Source organism: Vidua chalybeata, chromosome W (genome assembly GCF_026979565.1).
Source record: "Vidua chalybeata isolate OUT-0048 chromosome W, bVidCha1 merged haplotype, whole genome shotgun sequence".
Taxonomy (NCBI): domain Eukaryota; kingdom Metazoa; phylum Chordata; class Aves; order Passeriformes; family Viduidae; genus Vidua; species Vidua chalybeata.
The window spans coordinates 2,649,261-2,663,299 of NC_071569.1; positions in this window are offsets into that span (position 1 = coordinate 2,649,261).

The window sequence follows — 14,039 nt, forward strand, 5'->3', positions numbered from 1 at the left end:
AAATCATATGGAGGTTATGAATATTTCATGATACAATAAATTTTATAATGCTGATTGTAGATTACATGGATTTGTGGCATGGAGTGGGGTAAGGCATCCTGCAAAGTCAGAAGTATGAGTTCGATATTTTTATTGAAAATGTTTCCAGGTGACTCTAAGTGGCTGTCCAGTCAAAAAGGTCAGATGTGGCAGGATATGGCATTAGGTAGGTGCTAAGTTTCAGTGTTATCACCTACAGAAACTCATGTGTCTTTTCATACTAGCCTGACCTGTTAAACACTTTGGGCTTTTTTTCCATATGAACAAAGTTGAAGTATGCCAGAACTCATCAGCCTGAAAAAGAGTTTGGAGGAGGAATAGGGTAAGCACCTAAGAATCCTGAGTGGCGTGGGAAACATGGATAGAGATCAACTCTTCATTGCCTTTTCCAATATAAGAATACAGTCCATTAAAGGCAATTAGTGGAAGAAACATTCAAAACAAAGGTAGGTGAATCTTTATGCAATCTCACAGAATCACAGAATGTGCTGAGTTGGAAGGGACCCACAAGGTTCATTGAGTCCAATGACTGGTTGTGCACCGGATCATCCCCAAGAGTCACACACCATGTGCCTGAGAGCATTGTCTAAATGCTTCTTGAATGCTGTCAGGCTTGATGCTGTGATCACCTCCCTGGGGTGCCTGTTCCAGTGCCCAACCATCCTCTGGGTGAAGAACCTTTTTCTAATATCCAACCTAAACCTCTCCTGACACAATTTCAGGCCATTCCCTTGGGTCCTATCACTGAGCACCACAGAGAAGAGATCAGTCTGCCCCTCCTCTTTCCCTCATGAGGAAGTTATAGAGTGCGATCAGGTCTCCCCTCAGTCTCTTATCCAGGGTGTGTTGTAGTGTACAGCTACGCAAACGGAGCAAAAAGCTTTGTGAATTTGAAATGGGAGTTTCTGTTTCCTAAACCTAAAGCTGGAGTTTCTGTTCTGTATTTTTACGTGTATTCATCCTTCCCCCTGGAGTTATTCCCATTGGATTTTACCTATAATGTATTCACACTGGGCATTGTTCTATTGGTTTCACCTTATCTCTTATTTTCCCCTATATAACCTGTAACTCAATCCCAGACCATTGTCACTTGTACGTGCGGCGTTCGAGCAAATACAACCTACTTTGGACTGCACAACAAGTGTCCAATCTCTTGAGTCTCTTTATCCCGGTCTTGATCGCGCTCTCTAAATAGCTCTGCCTGTATCAAACGAACCCACAAAGGTGTTTGTTGCTTCTCTCCAGCTGCTCTCGGAAGCGCCTGGCCAGTGCCCCGGGAAAAAGGAGCTGGGTGAAAACAAGGAAGTCGGAGAGAAAAGAAGCAACAAGTGGCACCCCAATGTGGGGCTCTGATGCAGCAGCTGTTTTTAAAGCGCAACAGGTAGCGGTCCGGTTTTGGGCTTTTGCAGACACTGATTTCCACCGCCGTCACCGCGGGAGACACGGCTGCTGACGCCACCACCATTGAGCCGTCAGCGCCAGAGTCCGCCCGGCAGGAAAAAGCTCTTGGACCACGGCGAGCCTGAGGGGGTTTCCGCTTCTTCTGCTCAGCCCCGGCAGCACTATCGCCGCTGAGAAACTGTTCTGGCTCCTGCCCGCTTCTGGGTTTCCAACGGAGTGAAGACGCAGCTTCTGCACACCCCAGAAGACGACTTCAGACCAGGAACCGCTTTTGTTTTTTGTTTTCTAAGGGTCGACGGTTCAGTAAGATTCAATACTAGCGCGGGAGGGCCCCGGTTAGTGGATCTGGGTGGAAGCACCCCCGTTCCCGTGGAGGGAAAGGAGCATGCGGCACGCAGCGTTCTGGGGTGCCGCTGTCGGGTTTTAGACTTCTTTAGGTTTTTTTTTTCTTTGTTTTTTTCAGCAGCAGGCGGGTGAGGCTTGCTGGTGGGCAGAATGGGTGGGAAATTGTCCACACAGCAGAAAGAGATTTATAACCAAGTAAAAGTAACCCTGACAGAGTCAGGAGAAAGTTTTTCTAAAAGTTTTGTGAAAAAGTTTATAAAGTGGTTGATTTTAAGATTCCCAAACATCTCAGCTCAGGATGTGAGGAAAATGGGTTTTTGGAAGCATGTTGGGGCAGTTTTAACAGAAGGTACAGAGAAGGGGGATCCTTCAGTGAAAAAAGGCTTAATGAGGATCTTTTTGTTAGTTTACGACATTGTTAAAGAAGGCGCAGACAGTCGGGAAATGCGGGAAACTGAAAAGAGTCCATCTGCTTTATTCCCCCCGTCTCCCCGACCCCCACGGTCTGAAAATGCTAATCGCTCTGTTGAAACTTCTGTTCCTAACCCATCTCCTGATCCTTTTCACAGTTGTGGCTGTTCCCAAAAATGCTGTACTGCTTCTAACCCCTTCCCACACCCCCCCCGGGATGAACCGCCACAAAATGGCAGCGGCCGCGTGGCAGGGGTCTTTGTCTCATCGCAAGATGGACAAAGAAGCGCGGCGGGAACTCCTCCTTCCCAGGTACCCCCCCCCACACCAGTCCCTGACCCTCCTTCCCTTTGTCCTGACCCCTCCTCCTCCTCTCTTGCGGCAGACGAAACCCCTCCAAAGTGCTGTTGCAGGCCTCCACCCACAGCACCGCCCCTCCAGGTGGTTCCTTCAGCTCCACCCCTCGAGGTTCCATCACCCGATCCCGCCCCGCTCCACACGGCATCACCAACCTCAGCCACTCCCACACAAACCTCCACCCCCGAGCCTCCGGACCCTGCCCCCCCCTCTCCTGTTTCCCAAGCCCCGGCCTCTGGTTCCCATGGCGAAGGGAAAGGCCGGGAAGCCGAAGCCGGGAAACAGAAAGCAGGCAAGGATTCAAATTCCTTGTTTCTCGTGCCAGTGTTGTACAACGCGAGAGGGCAAAACCCCAGATGGGAACCACTTTCATATGAAAGCATAAAGGAACTGCAAAACAAAACGTGAATTTGGACAAAAAAGCTAATTTTTTAGGAGCATGTTAAAAGCAACTTTCAATTCTAACACCTTAGTTCCCGCTGATTTAAAGCGCTTGTTCAGTTCCTTGCTCCCTCCCTCAGAATACCGAATGTGGGAAAGAACTTGGAAAAGGTTTGCAGGAGACCTTCTTCCAGGAATTTTGCAGAGTCCCGATTATGCCAAAGATATAGAAGGTGGCGAGATCACCTTCGAACATCTTGTGGGTGAAGGGGATTGGAACCAAGCCCAAAAACAAGCAGCAGGGATTCCAAAACCAGTGTTAGATCTCACAAAAGACACAGCAGAACAGGCATTTCTTAGTATGCCCTCAAAGGAACCTATAATACCTTATATCGCTCTCAAGCAATCTGTTTCAGAGCCATTCATGGATTTTGTTGATCGAGTGAGAGACACGGTCGAGAAAAAGGTGGAAGGGCAAGAAGCACGAGACGAAATCACGTTTGAAATTGTCACCACAAATGCAAATGATGCCTGTCGGCGAGTCATCATGGGTCTTCCAGCGTCTCCTCCACCTACACTGGATCAGCTCATCGAGGAGTGCACAAGAAAAGCCACACTGATGGCAGAGGACTTGGTGGAAAGTCCTCAGGAAAAAGTGGTTGCTCTGACATCAGCAACCCCAGAAACTCCAACATCGAGTTCCCCTCCCAAACGCAGGTGTTTTTACTGCAATCAGGAAGGCCATTTCATCAGCCAGTGCCCCTTTTGGAGGACAGCGCCTCCTCATGGGGGAAGGGAGGTGGGGGGAGAATTCTCCAACCAGCAAAAAAACTAATTGGGGAGCGCAGACCTACCCTGCGTGATGATACAAATGGGGTGGGTCAGGGGGTTGTTGGAGACCCCACAGATTATGCAGTTGCGTCAAACAGGAAACGCTGCAAGGGAGGAAGAGAACCCTAATTCCTGTTTTTCCTTTATACTGGCAGAATTTTTATAGTTAGTTTACGCTGTTGTATGGTTTCATTTTTCTTTCAGATTATCAGGATGTCAATTTCTACGTTCCTGCTCCTCGTTTGGCTCCAGAAAATGACCTTCTACCTGTCCACAGGGGACGCATGGATCGTCCCTCAGCCACTGAAAAATGTGTGGGTCACCCTTGCTCAAGCTTTGAAACAAGAACACCTGTGTTTAGCCACTGCCTCAGCAGAAAATCCAATGTCCACATGCCTGGTAGGGATTCTGAGCAAGGGGCAAGAATTTCCAAAGTCCTTGATCCATTTGCAAACTGAGTTAAATGAAAACAATCCACCGAATATTTGGGCAGAGTTCTACAAGCACAAGGGTGTTGTAGAACGTGTTAAAATACCTGTTCAGAATCCCCTGCTCCTGTGGCAAAAGTTTGTTCTAGACCTGGCTGCTGCTGATGGGGAGCCCCAGAAATTAGAACTACTGGGCTCCACAAAAGCTGAATTTTGCATTCAATTTAATTTTTCACCAGACAAAGAAATGAAACTATATGCACAGGTCAGACAATACAAGATGGAATTCAGAGCCGGCCAATGGTGCACAGCTGTTGCTGTTTTAGAGGTCCCTAGCACCATGGATTTCTATCCCCGCAAGCTGGAAAAGGGAATGTTTTTCATCTGTGGGGATAGAGCATATCCAGGAATCCCTTCTCGTCTTGTTGGAGGTCCATGCACTATGGGGCGTCGTTCCCTTGCTTCCCCCAACATGACTCAAACTCCAATCGGGCAAACAAAAAGTGAAACAAAAATTACTAAACGGAATGCAAGTCAATTTGATGAACATTGTGACGCCGAAATTTACCATTGGGCAAAATCGAAAAGGGTTGCCGTCTCTGTGTTCCTACCATGGGTAGCGGCAGCCAAAGCATTGAGTGAATTAGGCAATCTAGAATGCTGGGTGACGAAGCAGGCAAGTTTAACATCAGCAGCCTTGAGTGACCTGCTTGCAGACGAGGAAATTACCAGGAAAGCCACCCTGCAAAACATGGCAGCTATCGATTTCTTGCTGTTGGCACATGGGCATGGATGCAAAGAATTTGAGGGATTGTGTTGCTTTAATTTGTCATCAAAAGGCCGAAGTGTTCAATCATCCATCCAGGAAATGACAAACCTCATTGGCAGTGTGAAGCAGGAGAATGAGGACTGGTTCAAGGGCATGTTTAAGGGCTGTGATCTTTCTGGGTGGGTGTTGTCCCTTCTAAAGGACATTTGTTAATTTGTAGTTGCAATTTTTTTTTTAGTTTTGCTATAATTTGGGATTTTTAAGCAAATAATTTTTAGCATTGCTTCCTCCAAGTTTGCAGCCTCTGCACCTGTTGTAGTTGCTGCTGCCACCACAGGAGGAGAATGGTGGGAAGATGGAAAACAAAACAACACTGCAGTTTGATAGCTGCAGTTTCTCCTTCCCCCAAAGCTCCGTTCATTTTATTAAACAAAAAAGAGGGAGATGTTGTAGTGTACAGCTACGCAAACGGAGCAAAAAGCTTTGTGAATTTGAGATGGGAGTTTCTGTTTCCTAAACCTAAAGCTGGAGTTTCTGTTCTGTATTTTTACGTGTATTCATCCTTCCCCCTGAAGCTATTCCCATTGGATTTTACCTATAATGTATTCACACTGGGCATTGTTCTATTGGTTTCACCTTATCTCTTATTTTCCCCTATAAAACCTGTGTCTGGACCCCTGATCATTGTCACTTGTATGTGCGGTGTTCGAGCAAATACAACCTACTTTGGACTGCACAACAAGTGTCCAATCTCTTGAGTCTCTTTATCCTGGTCTTGATCGCGCTCTCTAAATAGCTCTGCCTGTATCAAACAAACCCACAAAGGTGTTTGTTGCTTCTCTCCGGCTGCTCCCGGAAGCGCCTGGCCAGCGCCCCGGGAAAAAGGAGCTGGGCAAAAACAAGGAAGTCGGAGAGAAAAGAAGCAACAAGGGTGAACAGACCAAGTGGCCTCAGCTGCTCCTCCTAAAGCTTCCCCTCAAGACTCTTCACCATCTTTGTTGCCCTCCTTTGGACACTCTCCCCTTCTCAAAGGATGACGTATATGCAAGACATTCATATGGGTTCAACAGGAGACTGAACAAGTACATGGAAGAAATACATTGTGGGCTTTAAATAGACACATGAAAACAGGCTATCAGAATTCCCTGATCTGAAAATATCTGAAAGCTGTAAGCATATCAAGGAATATCATGTTTGTTCTGTTCTCTTCTCTGAGCATCAATTTATGGCCATTGTTGGACAGAGTACTAGGTTATGAAGACCCCTGGTCTGGATCAGTACTATTGTTCTTGACATTTAGATTGCTATGGAAGTATACAATCATCTTTCAGAACAACAAATATGACTAAAGAAAGCAAAGTAAGATGACATCTTCAAGCCACAAGGTGTCACTTAGCAGTGGCACATTATAAGTAGCATTTTCTGGATCAGTGTGGAAAGATGGCTGGGTGTAAAATTAGAGGAAACTGAGAAGCTATATTCACATCCTAACAGAAGTTATAGCGGTACAGAAATTATAGGGTAAAATACAGTTGCTGCTCCCTTGGTGGAATGTGGTTGGCATGCTAGAGACCCATTCCACAATAATTCCCCACACCCACAATCTGCAACCATAGCACCTGCTAAGGGTGATGGAACAGAGGCTGGAGCAGAGTGGAAACACTGCAGCCAGGCTCTATTGAAATGCTTGCAGGGAAGGGAACTCAATTGTACTTTGCAGCTGATAAACCACATAGCACCTGTCAACCAAGGGAGATAGAAGATGTCTTGATGCCAAGCCAACAACTGTGGTGAAATCGTTCTACTCAGGTGAACTTGGTCCATTATAGCCTAATTATAATGTTAAAGCGCACCTCCATCACAAAGTTACCCACCTCCAAGGTACAACCCCCCTCAGTGGAAATGTGCTCTATATTTTTTGACTGTATCTTTAAAAGTGAAGTGAGAGAATTTTACACTAATCAGTAACAAAGGTATGCATGACTAGAGTCACTCAAGCTCCACCTAAACACAAAGAAATAGTATGAAAGTAAGTCGAGAATGGGGGGAAAGTTAGGGAAGACTCCATCATAACTGCTGGGATCAGTTGATGGGCTGAACCTGTCTTCTCTCCCATAGGGATTCCTGTTGGGTAAGAACCATATTCTATGTGCACTGAATACTTTTACTGGGGATTAGAGCTTGTCTATATGTTGCTTTGAATATGTTTTTGCAGTCAGAAATTATCACTGGCAATCCTTGAACCTTAACCTGTCACAATTTTATATTAATAAAGACTGTTATTCTGTGAACTGCTAGTGTGAATCCTTCATGGGCGCTGGCAATCGCCGGCAGCAGGGAGCATACTTGAATACAATGGAAGGCCCACTGAAGGGTCATAAATTAGGAAGACCCACTGAGGGGTCTCCCTTATCCTGTTGGCATATTTCCCTGAATAAATCAATTGAACTGCCCTCCAATCCAGCAGGACCGCTCAGTGAAGGGTCCCCATAAGGGGATGCTGACAGACTGGTCAAGCACAAGGGTCTCGGCTTTCCTGGGGCACTGACAGACATTAAATATTAATGATCAAGTAAATCTCCCCACACTAAGGGTTGAGGAAATCTCCCTTTTTCATGTGACAATCAGTCTTGAAGTACCGAACTAGGATTATGTTTGTCTCACAAGAAATGGTGATTTTTCATTCTTCAAGACAAAAAGAGAATCTCCTTTGCATTTATACTGCATGTACTACGTACTACACAAAACTTTAAAATAAAAATGAACATAAAGGATTTCAAATTTAGAGGCCTTGCTGTGAAACAGACTAAAAATTTAACAAGGTAGAAATCCATTTAGATTTAGGTAAAATGTGCTGCTTTAAGCTTGCTAGCATAAGTAAAATATGCTGTTTAGTCTAGTAACTCTGCAGCACTAGTAAAACTACCCCAGCTAAAGAGAAAGAATACGAATTTCCAAGCTGAAGAAATAAGAAAGGCTCCTCAAACCTTGAAACAGACAAGGCAAAATAACCCAAGAGTTCTTTCTGTACTTTCTAATAAAAAACTGACTACAAGTGTAACTAGCTGTAAGTGTAATGCAAAAACAGTAGAATAAATATGCATAAACCTATTGTGAAACATTTTGCATATGTAAATTAGTAAAGAGAAATAAAATAGCAAAAAGACAATGCCAGCTAGAAAGAAGCAGGAGCTTCTCAAATACCATAGCAGGTCACAGAGATACAAAAAAATGTACTTTGTGCACTGCTATACCAGTCCGTGCTGCAACTGGGAGGGTACACCTGTGTTTACTGCACATGGCATCACTGTTAGGTTTGGCTCGCCAACTATCCAATACAAGTGGCTTGCAACGAATACTGGTCATAATGTGATGGTCTTAATCAAGTCATTAGATATTCTGCTTTTCCTTACCACTGCCTGGGGTGATTGTCCCATACCCCACACAGCTGTGCTCTGTTGTCACCCAGAGCCTATAATATTTCTGTTTTTCTTTCCATTGCAGATGGCAGATACAAGCTTCAGCAGTACCCACAATTGTGTATCCATTAATTGCTGAATGTGGAGGGTAAGATATACATGTATCAGCTGGTATCCAGCATCAAGTGGTTTTCCTGTGGGTCAGATGGAGGGATTATTCTTATGTTAGCCAAGTGTGATGCAAAACATTTTGATGACTCCTGGGATTTGAATCTAACTTATAGTTTTATAAAATCCTTGGACAACTAGCCTTATAGATTTTGCCTTTATTATGTCATTCTGCTTGCAATTTGGCTACTGGATTTGCCTCATGATAACTAGTTAATATATCTTTTGTATCCCTCCAGGACTATGCATTCCTTTGGCTCAAGTACAGCTCAATAATTCTGAGAGTGGAATTTGTCACTGGTAATAAGTCCTTTAAAGTTTTATTTCAAAGGACATTTGTACTTGCATTATAACTTGAAGAAAGCAGAAATACTGTTCTACAGAAGTGAAGAAATACAGAACAATTGGCTCAGTAACAGCTGCTATGTATTTTCCATGCAGCAGGTTTACTCCTATGGTGAACAGTTTTGATTAATTCCTTAAAAGCTATCTTGTGGATAAAGTTTATAGAGAGTGTTCATTTCATGTGTGAAGTGATTAATTATGAGGGAATTAAATGCTATGTTGACTTCAAGTCACTAGGCCATACAACATATAGCATTCTGTCTGCAAAAAACAAGTTTTCTTCATAGCTGAACACAATTATTACTGATCTCCCACCACATCAGCACTATAAAGGGTAAGCAAATTCAGAGCCAAACTGGAATTGCCTTTTCTAGAGTAATATTCAGTAATCTATGACTTTGAATTAGGAAAAAGCAATCTGAAAGGTCATGATCTTGGAGGTCATAGCCTTTTTTTCTCTCCCCAGGATTTGCTCAGCTACCTGTAACCAGCCTTTAGAACATTAATATTCTGTCAGGAGTGTATTATATTTTAAAATTCTATTTATATCTCTAAAACCTACCATACATAGAATGAGGAGACAAAAGCCAGCCCCAAGATTGAGTAAATGTCACTGCAGAAATTGTGGGGCAAGCTGATAAACAGACCAAAGGATTCCAAATATCATTTAAGGTGGAGCTGCTGAATCACAGGATGGGAAAAAAAATATTATGCTTCTTTTAGGGCATTAAACCACTATTCCATCTTCACAATACATCTAGATTACAGATTTTGTTAAAGCCAATATAGACTTCAAAAGAAATACTTTTTTTTTAGATCATGTCCCTTACCAGCACAAAAAAGATGCCTTTTTTAGATTAATAACTTATAAAAATTATATTGAACCAAAACTCCCCTTGCTATTTGGAATAGTTGGAAGGGACCCACAAGGATCATCAAGTTTGACTCTTAAGGGAATAGCCCATACAGGGATCAAACCCGTGACCTTGGTGTTATTAGCACCATGCTTTAACCAACTGAGCTTCGGGACATTTGATTCATGCCTACAGCCTTATTCAAACTATTTCAGCAGTGTCATATTGCACACAGTGATCCTGTGATCTGCACAGAGGTGAAACCATTCCATCTATTTCAGAGAGTGAATCATCATAAATGCACAAACAACTACTTTACCCTTTAAGGAACTTGCAGAACTACTACTTTTAAGATAAACAAACTTTTTTTACAATTAACCCTTTACTTTCTTGAACTTATTTTAAAGAGAAAGTTGTCAGCTCTGTTTTCTTAGGTGGATATTCATGTAGTTGAACATAAATGTTGATTATTCTTTATTTTATACTAGACTGCACATGTTACTTTAGCCAAGGATGGAAAGAAGGTACAAGGGTTACAGACTGACTGGTGACATTTCTAGAAATAGAACTAGTTTAAATATTTGAATCATGTCATGGGTATATTAAGTACCACACCATGTGATCCTGAGTGACATTTTACAGGAATAGCAGAGTCATGACTGAAGTTCACACAGACATAAACAACATATCTACAAATTGAAAACTATTTAGTTGTCTAATGGTGATACTGTACTGAGCAGAACTTTCCATGTGGTGGAGAAATGAGTTACAAAAGATACTGGTCTTTTATATTTGAGAAATAATTCCTTTGCATCATCCTTAGCTTGATCTAGAATCCACAGAACCCAGTGCAAATTTTTCTCTGCCCTTCTACACTAGTTGTGGGCATCTTAGAAACATCTGCAAGAAATGTCATAAGTGACTAAATGCCTGGTATGCCATTTTTAGATGCCTAAAAACCAGTTTGCATTGCTCTTGGTCTGCTATATCACTCTACAAGGTCAGAGGATAAGATCTAAATCAAAACATTAAATCTCATACAACAATATTGGTGGGTTTTTTTTCAGTTTCTCATAGCTCAGCCCAAGCAAGACATGATCCTTTCTGACTGATCTCTGTTTAATATAAAAATCTCCATAGTGCATAAATAATGTTAGAGCAGACCTCATGCTAAGCATGTCTTAATCATAGCATGGAATGCCTCAAGGAAAAATACACTAAAATTCAGTTTTCTTTTCTCTTCGTAATTCCAGAGGTAAGTGAACCAGTATAAAAATCAAAGCACCTTTTTAAAAAAAAAAATAAACTAAAAAAATTAAAATTCCTTGCTAAGAAAGGAGGAGAGCGGGAAAAGACTGTAAGTCTTAATAGGTTACACAGCTACTCTTTAGTCACAACACTCTTTTTGATTTCTACCAGATAAAGATCTAGTCCATTAAATTTGACCCGGTGAGATTTAGAGCCCCAAGTTCTCTTGCTGAATCCACTGAAAGGTGTTGGTAGTGCTTGCTTTTTTGAATCAGTCAACCACTTACAATATGAAAACCTAATCCAAACAGTGCTGACAGTTATAAACTCTCCAATAACTTCCCAAAATAAAGATGCTTTCTCTGAATCTCTGCAAAGGAACTTATGTTTCCCCTTATTTAAATTGTAATTTAAGGATTGGCATTTGAAACAGCTTCACAGTAGGCTGACATGTTTTTCTGCACTAAGTAGTTATTCAAATCAATAAATTATAACAAACTTACACCACATTCTATGGTGCTTTCAAATAATTTTCACTAAACCTTGTATTTGAAATACCACCATTTGAGTTACCTCAAATAAGATAAGCAATGGAGTTAGTTAAAACTGACCTTGAAGCTGAAGGCAGGCACGTCCTGCTACATGCAGTGAGCCCAGAGTGAAAAGGGAATAACAAGTTGGTGTGCTCATGGGATTCCAGGTAATATGAGAACTGGAAAGGAGGAGACAGAAGGGGAAATAATTGCTGCAGTGGCCAATCCAATTTCACTCAGTTATGTCCGTGACATTGCTCACACAAGGGTGCCCTTGAGGACATAAATAGGATGTGGCAAAAGGGAGCCATTGAACAGAATCACAGAATATGCTGAGTTGGAAGAGACCCACAAGGATCACTGAGTCCAATGACTGGCTATGCACAGGATCATCCCCAAGTCACACCATGTGCCTGAGAGTATTGTCCAAATGATTCTTGAATGCTGTCAGGCTTGATGCTGTGATCACCTCCCTGGGGTGCCTGTTCCAGTGCCCAACCATCCTCTGGGTGAAGAACCTTTATCTAATATCCAGCCTAAAACTCCCCTGACACAACTGTCTTGGTTTGAAAAGACAGGTGTCTGCTAAGGAAGGCAGGAGCCTTCCCTGAAATGGAAAAAAAAAAGTAGACCCCATCCCTCCGAATTGTTATAAATTTGAAATTAAGGGGGGCTCTCAGGCAAAAGTATGGGAGCAGGAATAACAGTTCTTTACTAGGGAAGAAAATAAAAAGATAAAATAAACAATGCAGTGAACTAAAACAAAACTGACAGAGTCAGAATACAACCTGACACCTTGTCAGTCAGGGTGTTGGCAGCAGTCCAATTGGGAATTATGGCTGCAGTCCTCCTGGAGTGGCAGGTGTGGTTCTGTTGGAGCAGTCATCCTGTAAAAAAGGGGCGCAGTCTTCCTGCAGTGGAAGAGGCAGCTGTTCCTCTGGGAAATCTAGTGCAGAAAAAGCCGTGCTGGTGTTCCAGAAACTCAATATTATATGCAGGTAGAAATGCTTGGCTCCTCCCTCTGGGCGGAGCATCTCACAATGGGATGTTATAGTTCTTATCAGTCATGCAGTGACATTCAATAGCCCATTATCAGCAGATGTCTCCCCTGAGAGAGGATTGGTTGTGGAAGAGATAAGGAAATACTCCCCACTTAACAGAAGGCAACTGCTATACAGATGGCAAATGAATATATCTTGCTTCTCAATCTGGGACATTATCCACCCATTATTCTATTTTCCATCTGTATCACAAAGAAACCTTACACACTGTTCTCACTTAAGACTAGGTTTCCCTGTGGTACACAACGGCTTTCTCCATCTTTCTGCTTTACCCACCAAGTGCAACCAGGTCTCTGAGCAAAAACAACCCCACGGATCAGTTTGTCTTTGACTGAGGTGGGATTAATCCAAACAGTCTTTCCTAAAATACCTTTCATATGTACCACAGGGACTTTATCTCCATCCACTGTGTGTAAGGGTTCAGACTGCGCAGGACCAGCTCGATTCATGGATCCTCAGATGTTGACCATCCAGGTGGCTTTTGCTAAGTTCATTTCCTAATTTCTAAAAGTTCCCCCGCCAAGTGCCTTCAGGGAAGTCTTAAGTAGTCCGTTGTACCATTCAACTTTCCCGGCAGCTGGTGCATGACAGGGGATATGATATATCCCTTCAATACCATGTTCCCTGGCCCAGGTTTTGATAAGGCTGTTCTTGAAATGCGTCCCGTTGTCTGACTCAATCCTCTCAGGGGTGCCATGTCTCCACAGGACTTGCCTTTCCAGTCCCAGGTTGGTGTTCCGGGTAGTAGCGTGAGGCACAAGGAAGGTCTCCAACCATCCAGTGGTGGCTTCCACTATGGTCAGCACATAGCGCTTGCCTTGGCATGTCTGGGGCACTGTGATGTAGTCAATCTGCCAGGCCTCCCCATACCTGTACTTGGACCACCGCCCACCATACCATAGGGGCTTTACTCGCTTGGCCTGTTTGATGGCAGCACATGTCTCACAGTCATGGATAACCTGAGAAATACTGTCCATGGTCAAATCTACCCCTCGGTGTCATGCCCACTTGAAGGTGGCATCCCTGCCCTGATGACCTGAGGCATCATGAGACCAACGAGCTAGGAACAACTCCCCCTTATGTTGACAATCTAGGTCTATCTTTGACACCTCTATTCTTGCTGCCTGATCTACCTGCTCGTTGTTTCGGTGTTCCTCATTAGCCCGACTCTTGGGGACATGGGCATCTACATGATGGACTTTCACATGTAGCTTCTCCACCCGAGTGGCAATGTCATTCCATTCATCAGCAGCCCAGACTGGCTTTCCTCTATGCTGCCAGTTGGCCCTTTTCCACCTTTCCATCCAGCCCCACAGAGCATTGGCTACCATCCAAGAATCAGTATAAAGGTAGAGCTTTGGCCACTTCTCTCTCTCAGCAATGTCCAGGGCCAGTTGAACAGCTTTGAGTTCAGAAAGCTGACTTGATCCACCTTCTCCTTCGGTAGCC